Here is a 19,364-nt window from a genome sequence, read left to right on the forward strand (position 1 = left end):
CCCATGTAAGTGATTATTGCCTGAAGATGTTAACAAGGGGTTTCTGTTTAAATTTGCCCTGGGGGCATAAGAATCACTCTAGGCATTTAAAATAACAATTGCATTCGCGTAGCCTGGTAGCTGCAAGAGAATATTATTTATTTTAATTAAATACAATCTAGCAGGCAGGGAAAAGGCTTTTTCAATACTTTATATGACTGAGTTTTGTAATGAACATTTCTTTTTATTGATTGAGAATTTAATTAATCTAATATCACCCCCATCAGCATAATTTTCTCTTCTCTGTGTTACCCTGTTGGAAATTCTAGGCAATTCTAGGCATATTAATTCTTAGAAAACTAAATGAAATTAAACCTTTATCAGTTAGAAGGTAACTCCTTGTCCAATGTCTTATTTTGTTGCGGCTGTCTGGGCTGGGGGGGGGGGGGGGGTTAAAGCTTTTTTGTTTATATATAGGTACCCAAGGGCACCCCTAAGGCATAGTACCTATATACAGAATATGTCTCCCAGCCCCATATGCAGCCCTCTCTTTGACCACCAGGTCCAGGTAACAGGGCCATTTTCATAAGGCATTTGATCTGGTAAGGGAGAGGATGCTGATTGCTTTGCAAAGAAGCTAATGTTAAAAAGTGAAAGGGTTGAATACAACTTCATTAGTTGTAGTATTAGGTGTAGTTGTAGTTATAGTTTTTACTATATGTATACTTCCTTATTGGGATATATCAATTTATTATAGTAAAATATTGCTCTATATTTTTGGTGAAGCAAAATTTCTTAATGATACAGCTTGACTATGTTCAATCAATCCTTAGATGGATGCGACCCCTAGGATCTCAGTAGTGTCAGTTTATACGCGTTTTGCACGTTTTCAACGTGTGATTAGTATCCGGGTATAAATATACGTGTACATAACAAATTTCTTAACCAACAATATTAAATTATATTATATCATATTTTATCATATGTTGACCAATACTGAATGTATAAGTTTTCAACGGCTGTTATTATTTGTACTGCAGATTATTTTTCTGCATAATGTAAATATTAATGTTTGAAAATATTTTAATGCCTTTATTTGGCTATAATGTTTAAAAAATCCCAATAAAAATGATTGAAACTAAAAAAAGTGAAAAGGTTAGGTTAGTTTCCCTACTTAAGAGCCTCTTCCATTCTAGAAGGTTTTCCACTAGATATTGGAACATTGATGGTGGCATTTGCATTCAACCACAAGAGCATTATTGAGGTTTGGCACATGTGTTGGGTATCAGACCTGGCTCACCATCACGGTTCCAATTCATCCCTCAGGAGTTTGATTGGGCTGAAGTATGTACTCTATCCAGGTCAGTCAAGTTCTTCCAATCTCATCTTAGCAAACCTATACTTTATGGCGCTAGCCTTGTATATGAATCCCTAGAGGGATGTGTTGATGAATCTAAACATTGAACTATATTCAGCTCTTTAGCTAAACCCTCCAACCTAGCATACATCTACCACCCCTGTTACAGATTCATGGATATTCGGATAACCCATCACCAAAAATAAATACCACTGGTAACATAAAAGTGCATTGACACAGGCAACTTTAAACTCAGGATATAATAATACTCATTTGTTGTACAACTAGTTTTATAATGCATACTTTATGCAGAGTGTGCTTTCTGCTCTGTAGTGTGTGATAAGTGGAAATTCCTTCTTTCTGGCCTAGGGTGGGAGCTTTGACCAATAGGAAATTTCACCTGCCAGTTAGGGCTGGGCACAGATCCCAGCCTGTGTAAGATAGGACATTCCTCCCCACTGACACACTAAAGAGCAGAAAGCACATTTTGCATGAAGTGTCAGATCTGTGATGAAAATAAAATACTGCCTAGGTTTATCCAGTGATACTTGTGCCGAGCACTAAAATATGGTACGATTTTAGCAATTCAGAAGATTTCTGAATCAATGCAAAAAAGTGATGGTTTTAGAAACCATTAGAATTTGGCACAGGCCAATTGAGATGTTTTCATTTTTGGTATTTGCTTTCTTTAAGAGCAGCATTTGCAGAGCATCCACGAGGCTAAATAAAATAATTAGATTTGCTAATGGGTCTCAAATGTTTTAAGGATGCTTTACTGTGTTTTCTTAATCAGTATCATCTTGCGAGTGAGGAATGCAAATAAGTAGAGCTTTTAAGTCCCTGAGAATAGGTTAGGAGAGAAGCGTTTAACCCATTAAATGTCAGCGTCCATCAAACAGATTGCCATAGAAAAAGAACAATGAAAGACAGAAAATGTTTGCCGTGGCCTTGAAAGAGTCTTCATTGCTTCCTGGCTGGCAGGTTAATGATCAAGATTTACAGAGACAGAGTAGGTCACCAAGATCACCATCTGTGGCTGTAGCAGGCATGTCTTTGACTGATATACTGTGCTCTGCAGCACGGACATCTGCTCTCTGCCAGGAGTCACCCAGACAAAATGTGACTGTGAATCTCAGCTACGGGAAGCCTTGTTCTGAGTGTTCATGCATATTCTGCTACACACACATTATTACCAGGTAGTGGGAGCTATATTTCATAAAGCAACTGATTACTGTTCAAATATTATCCATACCCTACCATTTTGTCAGGGTTGTAAAGGGAAATATGACTTTTGGATCAGATTATAATCCCCCCACATGAATGCTATGATGAATGCTATATTGGCAATCCATTAATTTTTTTTGGCTGGGCAGTTTAACCATCAATATATGGGAAGGTCTTCTAGCCAATTAGTTATGTGTCCTAATCACAGTCCCTCCCTTTCTTTATAGACTTCTCCCATAGCCATCTGCAGCGTGACAAATGTATCATTACTGGTGTCAAGTAGGTCTGTGTCATTACTGTCAAGACCAAGAAAAAGCCTGCCTTGGTGCAATACAAATACAGATTGACTTAATACATAAAAGCATTTTATGTATGGCAATGGAAAGGGTCCCTGCAAAGCCCCCTTTACAAAATTTGATGCGTCTTTAATGGCGCCCGATCAAAATCTTTTAACCCGGCCGATCGACAAGACGACCGATATTTGCAGCTTTTGCGATATCGGTCGTCTCTTCGATCCGCCATACACGCACCGAATATCGTACAAAACGAGGTTTTGTATGATATCATTGGTGCGTGTATGGCCAGCCTTACTTATAGCTCTTGCTGATAGGCACCCATATGTAGCAATAGTTATGTGATTCATGCAAACTCTCTGAGCATGCAACTCAACTCAACTGTGTATAGCGTCCTATAGTCATTATTTAAATCAGCAACCCTTTAATGACTGTATGTTCTATGGCTCTCAGTCCCAGAGGTTGGTATAATGAAACTCCAGACTCCCCATTGAACAACTTTTCAGTTTTCTATTATTTTCATGTAGCCCAAATGTGCCCTTAGGGCTATATTCTGCCTATCACCGGCACAGCAGCTATACGTAAGTAACACATAAATATAATATAACTGAACAGAGGGGACTTTCAGTTTTCTGGTCTTGTCAATGATTCAATCCGCTTTCCTTCGTCATGTATGCCATTTCCCTGGAATTCAGTGATACGGTTGGACAAGAGTGAGCTCAGAGCAACAAGAGAAGGCAGGGGCTCTACAAATCATGAAATCCTAAAAATAAACATCTGACAAGTGTAATAAAATACACTATCCTTAAAAATTCTCACATTGCACACCCCAGCGCTCAAAAGTTGATGGTCCAAACCCAATTAGAGATGCATAGGGATTCTCCAATAAGAACATCATCAGTCATCTTGTTTTTATCTATCAAAAGGTGGTAAATCTGTACAATTGACTTTAGATAATATATAGTACAAGTGGTATTCAGAGCTAGAAAAAATGTTTTCAAAAGGGCCATAAATTTTTTGTAGCAGTGTCAATCCACCCAAAGTGTTGGACAACTGCTCCCAGCATATGCCAGCATATTATTAAGGTTAATGTAGGACTGGAGCTTAAAAAGAGATTGTAAACTGTCCATAAAATTGTTCCACTGCACCCCTAATGCTCTATAGCAGTTGACCAAAGACTTAATTATAATGATGAGCGAATCTGTCCCGTTTCACTTCACCAAAAAATTCTCGAAACTATGAAAAGTTTGTGAAACAGAAGTTTAGCGAAACAATTTGCCAGTGGCGAAATGTGAAAATTCATTGTGTATCCATGCCTGGCAAAAAAATTCAATCATTGCTTGATTATAGATGCAAGAGAATTCACAGATGAGCATGCTGATTACCAGCACTCTTTCTCTTATCTTACATACAGAGATTATTGTGTAATTTTGGTGTCATGATATTATATTGGAATCACGTTAACATTAACTAATCACGTTAGTATTTTATGGTTTTTCATCCCGTTTATATAGTCAAGTAGCAAGCAAACTTCATTCTGGATTCTCTGATCTATTCCCTGTACTCCAGGATTGTTACCGGGGCACATGTCTTTCAACTTGTATTCATAATGATCTAATTTGCTTATACATCAGTAAACATCTGATGGTGCTTGTCTTGCTTATCCTACTCATGTTTTGCTGAGGTTTCAGCTGTCAGTTGTTTTGTTGGAAAGTCAAATCTTACCTCCCATGGGGTGTGCATACAAATAAACATGGCTTATTCGGTATTTGGCTCCATAGCTTGAATGATGAATCACTGCTTTTATCTTATGATTTTGTTATCCGAGGTGCTAAAGATAATCATTTGATTAATGTTCAATATTCCTCCAATACAGAGGGGAACTGGTTTAAATTTTTTAACTATTAAAGATGGTGGGGTAGCCCCCACTTTTGTCCCTAGGTGTCAAAAATACCTAAAACAAAACTTGCAGGATTCGGAATGGACAATCCTGTTGCCTCAATTGACCCTGAAGAGTTGGAAAAAGTCTTGTTGAGCAGTTTTGCTTTTACAGTACAACCTGATGATACAGATTTAGAGATCTTAATATGCTGTAACCCATGTTTATGGTTGGAGTTGGAGTTTAGCAACAGTAAGGTATCCCAATGCTGGGTTGTAGTTATTACACCCACTTTACCCAGCCTAATAATATGTTCAATCTTCATGTCTTGTTAAAAGAGATATACTGTATATAACTTCCATGGTAGTGTTGCTCTACCCATATGACTGAAGTAATTCAAGCCATATGGGACATAAACGGGATTATCCTTTCCCGTTTAGATTACTGCAACCTCCTACTAACCATCTTCCCAGACTCCCACCTCTCTCCCCTGCAATCAATCTTGAACTCTGCTGCCAGGATCCTAAGAGGGAACCTGCTCAGCCTCAGTTAAGCTCTCTAGCGTGGCTGCCTGTTAAGCAAAGGATAGCATACAAAATCCTTCTGCTAACATTCAAAGCCCTTCACTCCTCTGCTCCTCACTACATTTCTTCACTGGTCTCTCTGCATTATTAATGGTCGTCTCCTCCGCTACTCTCAAAGCCTCCATCTTTTTACACCATCCACACCCACTGCGATTTCTTGTCTTAAACCTTTCTATTTTGCTGCTCCTTACCTCTGGAACTCTATCCCTGAATCCCTCCGTAGAGAACACTCACCCACTCTCTTTAAGATAAAACACAGATGCTACCTTCTGGAGCACTAAAACATTATTTTGCCTAGTAATTTTGTATATTGTAAGATTGTACAGCATTGCATACCCTTGTGGCGCTTTATAAATAAAGTTATACATACATACTTACAAGCAAGGATGATTCTCACTGGAGAATGGGTTTGGTCAACAGCTTTAAGATGACAGTGACATCCACTCCTACCTCCTTAATCATTGTTCATGTGTTTAGTCCTTCTAGATCTGGTAAACTTTTCACTGTTCAACCATGTGGGCAGTTTCTAGGATGCTACAAGTGTTAGAGCACAAGTGTTAGAGCAGTGCCCTGTAATAACTAGCTGTTCCTTACACACTCTGTAAAGTACAAAAGTCTGCAATGGAAAAGCTTTACAGATATTCCCAACATGGTTTTACTGCTGACTTCTTTTTTTTCAATTGCCTGTTCAGTTTTGTCTTAATATCCTTGCATCCCTTGTGTCAACCTCCAATCTGATATGTCCTGCAGCTCTAATGATGAGCCCAAGAACATTATATATATATATATATATATATATACTGTATATATATATATATATATATATATATATATATATATAAAGACTCACGTATCAAAAAGCAACGAATGCCTGGGTGCAGAATGTCCAAGAGCATAGATACTGTAAATAAATATCCCGCACTCACAGGGCTTATGAAAACAAAAAATATTATTTATTGGCAAGTGACTAACGTTTTGGCTGACACAGCAGCCTTTCTCAAAGTAAATGCAAGACAAACAAATTCCCCAATTAAACCCAACAGTGGCGCCAAAACCAGTGTGACGTCACACACTGGGGGTGTGGTTAAGATAAATGGGTAGAAAAAATACAAAATATTACAAAATGGAATATATAAATAAAACTAAAGAAGGTGGAGAGTGAGAAGGTATAGAAACACCCAGTGTGAAAAATTTCACAGATGTTATGTTGTAAGTAAAATAAATCTCTTCCTTTTAAGTCCTGTGAGTGCGGTACCTTCCATTTTGTATCTATTTCTGCATTTTTTTGTACTGCACCCAGGCAATTTCCATTGCCTTATCGTGAGTGCCTGTTACACTACTGAAGATTTATATATATATATATATATATATATATATATATATATACTGTATATATATGGGAGAATGAAAGCAGGTGAAATGTGTGGCTCTGCAAGAGATTGCTGAGGAAGCGTGTATTAGAATGGAACATGGAGGAAAGGCAAAAACATAACCTCCTTAGTAGCTACATATTGCAAATTTGAGGGACCTACTGTGGTGCATTTCAAGTATCTGAGTGGACTCAGGTCCCAGGTGCCCCCCCAGAAAACCTCAGATTGCCAAGTCCACTCTCCAAACTATTTTTCCTTCTCTGTTTACTCGTATTCTTTATTTTCTTACTTATTTCTCCTTATATATCATCATCTAGCCTTCCTTCTTTAACTTCTCTTTTTTTCTCATGTGGAAATTGGGAATGGCCATAGTATATCCATTACAAGGCAAATGGTTGGTTAAGGGGGAGAAACAATGACACCTGGTATCCTTGTAGGCCAGTCTGAGACTGATAACCTTGTAGAAGAATGTTGAGTGAGCCAGATGCCTTAACCATATTGCAACTTCCTAGTATTATGAAATTATTGTGTTAACTGTACTTAGAACCCTTAAAATGTCATGTGAGTCATATGTCTTTTCAACTTTTTACCTTCCATATTTTACCCACTCTTGCACTACAACCTTTTTTTGAAAGATTTTCTTTATTAATTTTTTAACAAAGAAAGTAGTAAAGTAGGATGTGAAAGAGAATAGAAAATAAAGAAAGTTGGTTGTAAACAGTAATAGTCAGTGGTGGGCGTTTACATTTCAAAGAGGTTCATTTTTAACAATGCCTAACTATTTGTCTGGGGTTTGTTGAGCATCCAGCCGAACAGTAGTAATGTATTGTGCTGTTCATTTGTGGGTCCTCCAGCCAGCAGTTCCATATTTTATCAAACTTAGCAGGGCATCTTCATGCCAGGTAGGCGAGTTTCTGCCATGGAAGTGTGTTGTCCACCAACTTGCCAAGTTGCTGCAGGCAGAGTCTGTCACTGGAGGGTAAAATAAGGCCTTCAGTGTGTCCCAGCAAGCAGAATTCAGGTCACCGGATATTTGGAAATCCCAGTGAAGAGTTGATAAAGGTAAGTATGTTGGCCCAGTACTGCTGGATTTTAGGATAATCCAAGAATACATGAAAGTAATTACCCTGGTCTAAATTACATTTCACACACACATCTGGATATCCCTGATATATTCATGCCAGCCTGTGGGGGGTTAGGTATACTCTGTTGAGGAATGTAATATGAATATAGGGGTCTCTTGTTGCTATATTGATTTCCGGTATTTGTTCAAGTATATTTTCCCATTTCATCCTGATATGATTTGCAGAATCAAAACTCCCCTGCAATAGTATAGCATAAAAACAGCTGATGAGCTTGGATAAGTTGGGCCTATGGAGATAGCGTTTAAGGGTACTTTCCGTAATATTGGGGGGTTCCCGTGGAAATTGCACCTGGAACGCATGTTTCAGTTGGAGGTGGTTTTTGTGGTTTTTTTTTTGGCATGTGGTTTTGTAAATCAAACTCCTCTTTTAATTGTGCATACTGCTTAATAACTCCTGCTTCAACCACATCACTTGGCGTTTTACCCCTGGAGCAGCCCAAAGGTTGGCATCTGGGAAAGTCTTAAATTGCATAAGGGTGTTATTGCCCCATAGTGGTGTCCATTTGGACCAGCTGGTTGCTTTTTTTGGTGGGCTGTTTTTACTGTTCTGGAGAAGACTTGGGTTACAGTTTTCTTGGGTGGTGTTAAGGGGTATACAGACGGTAACCCTGTATATAATTGGTTTGCCAGTGCTTCAAATGAGGAAACTACCGCAGCTTCCAGTACCGTGGCTTGGTTATTAGGATCTGGGTTGAGCCACCAGCTTGCATATACCAGTTGAGTACAGCAGGAAATTGGGGAGGGCTAGTCCTCCTTTTCTCACTGAAGCTTGCAGCATTGGCATCTTTATCCTTGGCCATTCCCCCACCCAAAAAAAACTCTCTTACATGGGTATCTATTTCGCCAAACCATTTTTTGGTGGGTATTATTGGGGCATTGTGGAACAGATAAAGAAATTTCGGTAGCCAGATCATCTTTAGGATATTAATGCGGCCTGGCATGGAAAGTGGTAAACTGGCCCAGTGGTTTTGTTTGGTCCTTAGGGATTTAAGTGGAGGGGTCAGGTTTAACTCTGTAAATTTTGTTGGGTCTTTGTGATGTGACCCTGTAGTTGAGGTCCATGTAATGGGTCTCTGACAGTTTCACTGTCTATGGGGAACACCAGCTACTTTACTTTACCCAGTTAACCCTGAGGCATGATAGACCCCCCCAAACCTTGTGACCCCAAGTGTGAGGGACTGTTTGGGATAAGTCAGATAAACTAGCATGTCATCTGCATAGAGCAAGATTATTTCCTCCACCCTCTGCAGCCTGAGACCGTGTATATGCAAACAAAAAAGGTGACAATGGACACCCCTGCCTTGTGCCCCGCTTTAAGGGGAACTCCTGGGACAGTTCTGAAATGACTAAGATTCTAGCACTGGGTGACTCATATAAGGCTCTCACCCATCCAATAAATTGTCCTCCCAGCCTGTATTGTGCAAGAAGGGCCCACAGGTAGGGCCATTCCACTGTATCAAGTGCTTTTTCAGTGTCTAGGGCAACAACCATCCTTTTCCCTGTGACATTGTGCTGAGCCCAGATGTTAGTGAACCAATTAGTGGTTATACAATTTTTAGGAGGGACAGAGAGATTAAAAAGGGTGGAGGGGTTTGTCTTTACGTAAAGTCAGATTTAAAGCCATGTAATAAAGACATTACCAATGAAAACGTCGAATCTCTTTGGGTAGAAATTTCAGTAGGGCTGAAGGTCACAAAGAAAATGGTCATTGGTGTATGCTATAAACCACCCCGTATAGATGAGGGGGATGAGGCCCGTCTATTGTTGCAAATGGAGGAGGCTTCAAAACTGGGTCAAGTTGTTATTATGGGGGACTTTAATTATCCGGACATTGACTGGAGTAATGGGGTGGCTAAGTCAGAAAAAGCTAGTAGGATTGTAAATATGCTAAATGACAACTTTTTATTTCAGGCGGTTCAAGAACCTACTAGGAATGACTCTATTTTGGACCTGGTGATTTCTAATAATAATGAACTCATCTCTAACATTTGTGTGGGTGAGCATTTGGGGAACAGTGATCACAACATGGTCTCCTTTGAGATAATGCTGCAGAGACAGCTCTATAAGGGAGTAACTAAAACGCTCAATTTTAGACGTGCAGACTTTGCCAGTATAAGGGCATCTCTGCAATGTGTCAACTGGGAAAGGCTTTTCATGGGGTTAGACACAGAAGGAAAATGGAACATCTTTAAAACATTGCTTTGCAGGTATACACAACAGTATATCCCCCTTATAAGCAAGGAGAGGCATAGCAAAGCAAAACCTTTATGGCTGAATAAAAGTGTTAGTGTCGAGGTTGGTAAGAAAAAACGTGCTTTTAAAGCATTCAAGTTAGCTGAGACAGCAGAAACTTTCATCAGGTACAAGGAAGCAAATAAAGCATGCAAAAAAGCTATCAAGCAAGCTAAAATAGAAATGGAAAGGGATATTGCAGCTATGAGTAAAAAGAATAGGGATGTAGCGAACCTAAAAAAAAATGTTCGCGAACCCGTTCGCGAACTTTCGTCGGAAAGTGCGAAAGTTCGCGAACTTTGCGAACCCCATAGACTTCAATGGGAAGGCGAACTTTAAAACCTAGAAAAGCCATCTCTGGCCAGAAAACTGATTTTAAAGTTGTTTAAAGGGTGCCATGACCTGGACAGTGGCATGCAGGAGGGGCATCAATGGCAAAAATTTCTCTGAAAAATACGTTGTTGACACAGCGTTGCGTTTTGTGCTGTAAAGGGCAGAAATCACACTACATTCCTAAACTTATGTAATAAACTGCTTTAAAAAGTCCGGCATCTACATTCCAATCAAGTCGTGTAAAGGTTACGGCCGGTTCACACGCAAAGACAAAACGCCGCGTTTACTGCAACGAAAAAAAACGCAAAAAGCTTTAATGATACTGTCAAGTGTGCGAATATTAGTTTTTACTAGTTGCTTGTCACCTCCAGGACGTTCATCCCGTCGGTGGGAATATTTCTGTAGTGGTGTGTTTAGCAGTCACCGTGCTTGTGCGCACGTGCATGGTCAGGCAGAGGTAATTCAATGTAGAGTAACGTGAACCAAAAAACACTGATTCTGCAGTGTGGGCCCAGGTTTGTCCTACCTTTTCGATCACCTGTGGTGACCATAAAAGATACGATTTTGCCGCCGTTGCAGAACCCTGAAAAATCAGGAATGTGTACATTCCTAAAAAATTATGGTTTTTTTGTTGCAGCCACTGAAGCACAGAGGACAGAAAAAATATCTCAGATAGATGGTATCATAACCATGCCCCAGGCAAACCCTTTCAAAGAACTAAGATAGGGTGACAAGCACAGAAGACATTAAAAACATCAAAGCTAGATGGTATAATAACCATGCCCCAGCCAAACCCTTTCAAAGAACTCAGATAGGGTGACAACAAGCACAGAAGACATTAAAAACATCAAAGCTAGATGGTATCATAACCATGCCCCAGCCAAACCCTTTCAAAGAACTCAGATAGGGTGACAACAAGCACAGAAGACATTAAAAACATCAAAGCTAGATGGTATCATAACCATGCCCCAGGCAAACCCTTTCAAAGAACTCAGATAGGGTGACAAGCACAGAAGACATTAAAAACATCAAAGCTAGATGGTATCATAACCATGCCCCAGCCAAACCCTTTCAAAGAACTCATATAGGGTGACAAGCACAGAAGACATTAAAAACATCAAAGCTAGATGGTATCATAACCATGCCCCAGCCAAACCCTTTCAAAGAACTCAGATAGGGTGACAAGCACAGAAGACATTAAAAACATCAAAGCTAGATGGTATCATAACCATGCCCCAGCCAAACCCTTTCAAAGAACTCAGATAGGGTGACAAGCACAGAAGACATTAAAAACATCAAAGCTAGATGGTATCATAACCATGCCCCAGCCAAACCCTTTCAAAGAACTCATATAGGGTGACAACAAGCACAGAAGACATTAAAAACATCAAAGCTAGATGGTATCATAACCATGCCCCAGCCAAACCCTTTCAAAGAACTCATATAGGGTGACAACAAGCACAGAAGACATTAAAAACATCAAAGCTAGATGGTATCATAACCATGCCCCAGCCAAACCCTTTCAAAGAATTCATATAGGGTGACAACAAGCACAGAAGACATTAAAAACATCAAAGCTAGATGGTATCATAACCATGCCCCAGCCAAACCCTTTCAAAGAACTCAGATAGGGTGACAAGCACAGAAGAGTAGAAGAGAGAAAAATTCAGGATTTACCTGTCCAAAAAGTTTGGCTTACAATTAAGCCAGTAGGATTTGCACCCTAGTTTGTACGGTGGTGGAGGCGGACGCTAAAGGACAGCTGTGTGTGGTGTCAAGCGGCGTGCAGAGAAGGACAGCTGCATGGGCAGTCAGAACAAGTCTTCCGGCGTGCAGTAACCCTCCGAGATCCATGCCTCATTCATTTTAATAAAGGTCAGGTAATCAACACTTTTGTGACCTAGGCGAGTTCTCTTCTCAGTTACAATCCCTCCTGCTGCACTAAAGGTCCTTTCTGAGAGGACACTTGAGGCAGGGCAAGACAACAGATTTATGGCAAATTGTGACAGCTCTGGCCACAGATCAAGCCTGCGCACCCAGTAGTCCAGGGGTTCATCGCTCCTCAGAGTGTCAATATCTGCAGTTAATGCCAGGTAGTCCGCTACCTGCCGGTCGAGGCGTTCTCTGAGGGTGGATCCAGAAGGGTCCTGGCGCTGCCTTGGACTGAAAAAACTTTGCATGTCTGACGTTACAGAGTGGCCAAAGTGCATTGTCCTTGCAGGTGTGCTCGTGGGAGGATTACCGGCACCTCTGCCCCTGGAATGTGGAGTGACATCACCCTTAAAAGAATTGTACAACATGTTTTGCAGGCTGGTTTGGAAATGCAGCATCCTTTCGGACTTGTGGTACGTTGGTAAAATTTCTGCCACTTTATGCTTGTAACGAGGGTCTAGTAGCGTTGCCACCCAGTACAGGTCCTTCTCCTTAAGCCTCTTGATACGGGGGTCCTTCAACAGGCATGACAGCATGAAAGACCCCATTCTCACAAGGTTGGATGCAGAGGTATCCATCTCCCCTTCCTCGTTATCAAGGACTACGTCCTCATCCACCACCGTCTCCTCCCCCCAGCCACGTACAAGACCAGGGCTCCACAAAAGGTGACCACAAGCCCCCTGGGAAGCCTGCTCCTGTTGGTCTTCTGCCTCCACAAAGCCACCTTCCTCCTCTGACTCCGCTTCTGACACCTCTCCCTGCGTTGCAGCAGGTGCCTGGGAACGTTCTGGGGATTCCGCCCAGAAATCAGGCTCTTGGTCACGCTGGTCTACAGCGTCATCTGTCACTCGTCGCATGGCACGCTCAAGAAAAAAAGCAAAGGGTATTAGGTCGCTGATGGTGCCTTCAGTGCGACTAACCATATTTGTGACCTCGTCAAAAGGGCGCATCAGCCTGCAGGCGTCGCGCATAAGCACCCAGTAACGGGGGAAAAAAATCCCCAGCTCTGCAGATCCAGTCCTACCACCCAGTTCAAATAGGTATTCATTGATGGCTCTTTGTTGTTGCAGCAGACGTTCAAACATGAGGAGCGTTGAATTCCAGCGAGTCTGGCTGTCGCAAATTAAACGCCTGACTGGCAAGTTGTGCCGCCGCTGAATGTCAGCAAGGCGTGCCATGGCTGTGTAGGAACGTCTGAAATGGCCAGACACCTTCCTGGACTGCCTGAGAATGTCCTGCAATCCTGGGTACTTCGAGACAAACCGTTGGACTATCAAATTTAAAACATGTGCCATGCAGGGCACATGTGTTAAATTGCCCAGTCTCAGTGCTGCCAACAGATTGCTTCCGTTGTCACACACCACTTTTCCAATTTTCAGTTGGTGTGGGGTCAGCCACCGATCGGCCTGTGAGTGCAGAGATGACAGGAGTACAGATCCGGTATGGTTTCTACTTTCCAGGCACGTCATGCCCAAGACAGCATGACAACGGCGTACCTGGCACGTCGAATAGCCTATGTGGAGCTGGGGGTGCACAGGTGTGGAGGAGGACACAGCAGCAGAGGAGGAAGAAGCCGAGGAAGAAGCCAAGTTAGAAGACGACTTAGAAGACGACTTAGAAGATGAGTTAGAAGACGAGTTAGAAGACGAGTTAGAGAGCAAAGGAGGAGTAGAGGTGGTGGCAGACCCGCATGCAACCCGTGGCGGTGACACCAACTCCACTGTTGTTGAACCACGCATTCCCTGCTTCCCAGCCATCACCAGGTTCACCCAGTGGGCAGTGTAGGTGACATACCTGCCCTGACCATGCTTGGAGGACCATGTGTCAGTAGTCATATGGACCTTTGCCCCAACACTAAATGACAGAGATGCGGTGATTTGGCTCTGCACATGCTGGTACAGGTGTGGTATTCCCTTCTGTGAAAAAAAATTGCGGCTGGGTACCTTCCACTGCGGTGTCCCAATTGCTACAAATTGGTGGAAAGCCTCAGAGTCCACCAGCTGGTATGGTAAAAGCTGGCGGGCTAAGAGTGCAGACAATCCAGCTGTCAGACGCCGGGCAAGGGGATGACTCGGAGGCATTGGTTTCTTACGCTCAAACATGGCCCTCACAGAAACTTGGCTGGGGGCAGATGAGCAGGAACTGGAAGGCGGAGTGGAGGGTGGTTGAGACGGGTCAAGGACAGCAGAGGTAGAGCAGTAAGATGCTGGAGCAGAAGGAGGGTGGCTTAGCGTTTGGCTGCTGCCTTTGAGGTGTTGCTCCCATAGTGCTTTGTGTTTGGCGTTCATGTGCCTTCGCATAGCAGTTGTACCTAAGTGGGTGTTGGGCTTCCCAAGACTCAGTTTCTGACTGCACTCATTGCAAATTACAGCGCTTTTGTCAGAGGCACACACATTAAAAAAATGCCACACTGCTGAGCCTTTTGATGTGGGCTTTCTAGCAGTAACAGTAGAAGTTGGCGGGTGCGTTGGCTGGCTGACCACAGGTGCCGATTCATGTTGTTGCCCTACTGTTCCCTGGGAGCTGTCCCTGCTTCTTCTAAGTCTTAATCTCCTCCTGCCTCTCTGACTCTCCGTCTCTCCATCTGAACTATCCTCCTCTTGCTCTCTTCTTGTGGGCACCCACAAAATATCACTCTCCTCATCATCATTCTCCTCAGATGCATCAATTTCTTCTGACAGCTCACAGAAGACAGCAGCAGCAGGGACCTCATCACACCTTATGTCCATCTCTGTTGTGTTGCCTGCCTGAATTATGATATCTGGTGTAACGTCCGCATCTCCTTCATCTTCTTCTGGCAATAATGGTTGCGCATCACTCAGTTCAACAAACTCATGAGTAAATAACTCCTCTGACTCCAGTGAAGAAGGGGCGGCGGTGGTGGAGGAAGTGGTACGTGGGGTGCCCATAGCAAAGGAGGATGAGGATGTTGTGGCAAAGTTAGAAACAGTAGAGGATGGGGTGTGCTGTGTAAGCCAGTCAACTACCTCTTCAGCATTTTGGGAGTTCAGGGTAAGTGCCTTCGGAAAACTGGGCAATTTCCTAGGGCCACAGGATATCATAGCAGCACGGCCCCTAGTGCCTCTGCGTGGCGGCCTGCCTTTGCCTGGCATTTTTTTTATTTTTACAAAAGAACAACAACTTGGGTGATGTTTCTGGACACGGAATTATTATTGTAATTTAGACAGATTGTGAAAAAGCTCACACAGCTAGGTGGCACTTGGTTGCAGACACCGGGCAACAAGGCCTGCAAGGGCAACGGATACAGTAGTGGATACGGAATATATTATTGCTGGTGGAAAACCGTCACTCAAGTGATGTTTCTGGACACGGAATTATTATTGTTATTTAGACAAATTGTGAAAAAGCTCACACAGCTAGGTGGCACTTGGTTGCAGACACCGGGCAACAAGGCCTGCAAGGGCAACGTATACAGTAGTGGATACGGAATATTTTATTGCTGGTGGAAAACCGTCACTCAAGTGATGTTTCTGGACATGGAATTATTATTGTTATTTAGACAAACTGTGAAAAAGCTCACACAGCTAGGTGGCACTTGGTTGCAGACACCGGGCAACAAGGCCTGCAAGGGCAACGTATACAGTAGTGGATACGGAATATTTTATTGCTGGTGGAAAACCGTCACTCAAGTGATGTTTCTGGACACGGAATTATTATTGTTATTTAGACAAATTGTGAAAAAGCTCACACAGCTAGGTGGCACTTGGTTGCAGACACCGGGCAACAAGGCCTGCAAGGGCAACGGATACAGTAGTGGATACGGAATATTTTATTGCTGGTGGAAAACCGTCACTCAAGTGATGTTTCTGGACACGGAATTATTATTGTTATTTAGACAAATTGTGAAAAAGCTCACACAGCTAGGTGGCACTTGGTTGCAGACACCGGGCAACAAGGCCTGCAAGGGCAACGGATACAGTAGTGGATACGGAATATTTTATTGCTGGTGGAAAACCGTCACTCAAGTGATGTTTCTGGACACGGAATTATTATTGTTATTTAGACAAATTGTGAAAAAGATCACACAGCTAGGTGGCACTTGGTTGCAGACACCGGGCAACAAGGCCTGCAAGGGCAACGTATACAGTAGTGGATACGGAATATTTTATTGCTGGTGGAAAACCGTCACTCAAGTGATGTTTCTGGACACGGAATTATTATTGTTATTTAGACAAATTGTGAAAAAGATCACACAGCTAGGTGGCACTTGGTTGCAGACACCGGGCAACAAGGCCTGCAAGGGCAACGGATACAGTAGTGGATACGGAATATATTATTGCTGGTGGAAAACCGTCACTCAAGTGATGTTTCTGGACACGGAATTATTATTGTTATTTAGACAAATTGTTATTTAGACAAAAAATACAGAGCAGTAGAAAGTAGATTACTAGCCAGAAAACCTACTTAAACTCTCCCTGAAATGAATGCACAGCTCCTATCCCCACACAAATACAGAGCAGTAGAAAGTAGATTACTTGCCAGAAATCCTACTTAAACTCTCCCTGAAATGAATGCACAGCTCCTATCCCCACACAAATACAGAGCAGTAGTAGATTACTAGCCAGAAATCCTACTTAAACTCTCCCTGAAATGAATGCACAGCTCCTATCCCCACACAAATACAGAGCAGTAGAAAGTAGATTACTAGCCAGAAATCCTACTTAAACTCTCCCTGAAATGAATGCACAGCTCCTATCCCCACACAAATACAGAGCAGTAGAAAGTAGATTACTAGCCAGAAATCCTACTTAAACTCTCCCTGAAATGAATGCACAGCTCCTATCCCCACACAAATACAGAGCAGTAGAAAGTAGATTACTAGCCAGAAATCCTACTTAAACTCTCCCTGAAATGAATGCACAGCTCCTATCCCCACACAAATACAGAGCAGTAGTAGATTACTAGCCAGAAATCCTACTTAAACTCTCCCTGAAATGAATGCACAGCTCCTATCCCCACACAAATACAGAGCAGTAGAAAGTAGATTACTAGCCAGAAATCCTACTTAAACTCTCCCTGAAATGAATGCACAGCTCCTATCCCCACACAAATACAGAGCAGTAGAAAGTAGATTACTTGCCAGAAATCCTACTTAAACTCTCCCTGAAATGAATGCACAGCTCCTATCCCCACACAAATACAGAGCAGTAGTAGATTACTAGCCAGAAATCCTACTTAAACTCTCCCTGAAATGAATGCACAGCTCCTATCCCCACACAAATACAGAGCAGTAGAAAGTAGATTACTTGCCAGAAATCCTACTTAAACTCTCCCTGAAATGAATGCACAGCTCCTATCCCCACACAAATACAGAGCAGTAGTAGATTACTAGCCAGAAATCCTACTTAAACTCTCCCTCAAATCAATCACAGCTTCTCTCCCTACACTATCTCTTCAAGCACACACAGGCAGAATGTAAAATGGCTGCTGGGCTTCGGTTTATATATGGAAGGGAGTGGTCCAGGGGGGGGGGGGGTGGCCCAGGAGGGAGAGCTGCCTGATTGCCTGGCATGTATCTGCTGGTCTGGGGTGAGAGGTCAAAATTTGGCGCCAGCTAAGGCGAACCCAAATGGCGAACATCGCCAAAAGTTCGCGAATTTGCGGACTTGCGAACACCCGATGTTCGCGCGAATTAGTTCGCCGGCGAACAGTTCGCTACATCCCTAAAAAAGAATCCAAAATTATTTTTTAATTATGTGAATAGTAAAAAAATGAAGCAAGAAGGGGTGGGAACCTTATTATCACGGGGGAGTAAGTTGGTTGATGAGAACGGGGAAAGAGCTGAAATTTTGAACTCTTATTTTTCATCTGTCTATACATCAGAGGAGCCAGATAATGAAGGCTTCCCTTTTAATATGCCCAGTTCTAGTAATTTAGCTACTGATGCATGGGTCACTCGGGAGGAAATTCAAAAGAGACTTGAACATGTAAAGGTAAACAAAGGTCCAGGGCCGGATGGGATTCATCCCAGGGTATTAAATGAGCTGAGCGCTGTGATTGCCAAGCCTCTTCACTTAATTTTTCAGGATTCATTGAGGTCTGGCATGGTGCCGAGAGACTGGCGGATTGCTAATGTGGTGCCGTATATTTTCAGCCTGAAAACTATAGGCCTGTTAGTCTGACATTAGTAGTAGGAAAAATTTTGGAAGGGGTAATAAGGGATAGGGTACTTGAATACATTGCAGTTCACAATATTATTAGTTTGTGCCAGCATGGTTTTATGCGTAACAGATCTTGCCAGACTAATTTAGTTGCCTTTTATGAGGAGGTGAGTAGGAACCTCGATGCTGGAATGGCAGGCGTTTGATACAGTACCTCACAGAAGGTTAATGATCAAATTAAGGAATATTGGCCTAGAACATAATATTTGTAATTGGATAGAGAACTGGCTGAAGGATAGAGTACAAAGAGTGGTGGTAAATGGAACATTTTCTAATTGGACCAGTGTGGTTAGTGGAGTACCGCAGGGGTCAGTCCTTGGTCCTTTGCTTTTTAACTTGTTTATTAATGACCTGGAGGTGGGCATAGAGAGTACTGTTTCTATTTTTGCTGATGACACAAAATTGTGCAAAACTATAAGTTCCATGCAGGATGCTGCCGCTTTGCAGAGCGATTTGACAAAATTAGAAAACTGGGCAGCAAACTGGAAAATGAGGTTCAATGTTGATAAGTGCAAAGTTATGCATTTTGGTAGAAATAATATAAATGTGAACTATCTACTGAATGGTAGTGTGTTGGGGGTATCCTTAATGGAGAAGGATCTAGGGGTTTTTGTTGATAACAAGTTGTCTAATTCCAGGCAGTGTCATTCTGTGGCTACTACAGCAAATAAAGTGCTGTCTTGTATAAAAAAGGGCATTGACTCAAGGGATGAGAACATAATTTTGCCCCTTTATACGCCTCACCTTGAGTATGCGGTGCAGTTTTGGGCTGCAGTCCTTAAGAGGGATATTAATGAGCTGGAGAGAGTGCAGAGACGTGCAACTAAACTGGTTAAGGGGATGGAAGATTTAAAC

General features: G+C 42.3%; 1 protein-coding gene across 5 annotated transcripts in view; it reads left to right on the forward strand.

Annotated features, from left to right (window-relative positions):
• The window catches only part of sgcd (sarcoglycan delta), a 378,830-nt gene that overhangs the window by 316,077 nt on the left and 43,389 nt on the right, over positions 1 to 19,364 (forward strand). The window lies entirely within an intron of this gene.

Source organism: Xenopus tropicalis, chromosome 3, assembly GCF_000004195.4.
Source record: "Xenopus tropicalis strain Nigerian chromosome 3, UCB_Xtro_10.0, whole genome shotgun sequence".
In the NCBI taxonomy this organism is placed as follows: Eukaryota; Metazoa; Chordata; class Amphibia; order Anura; family Pipidae; genus Xenopus; species Xenopus tropicalis.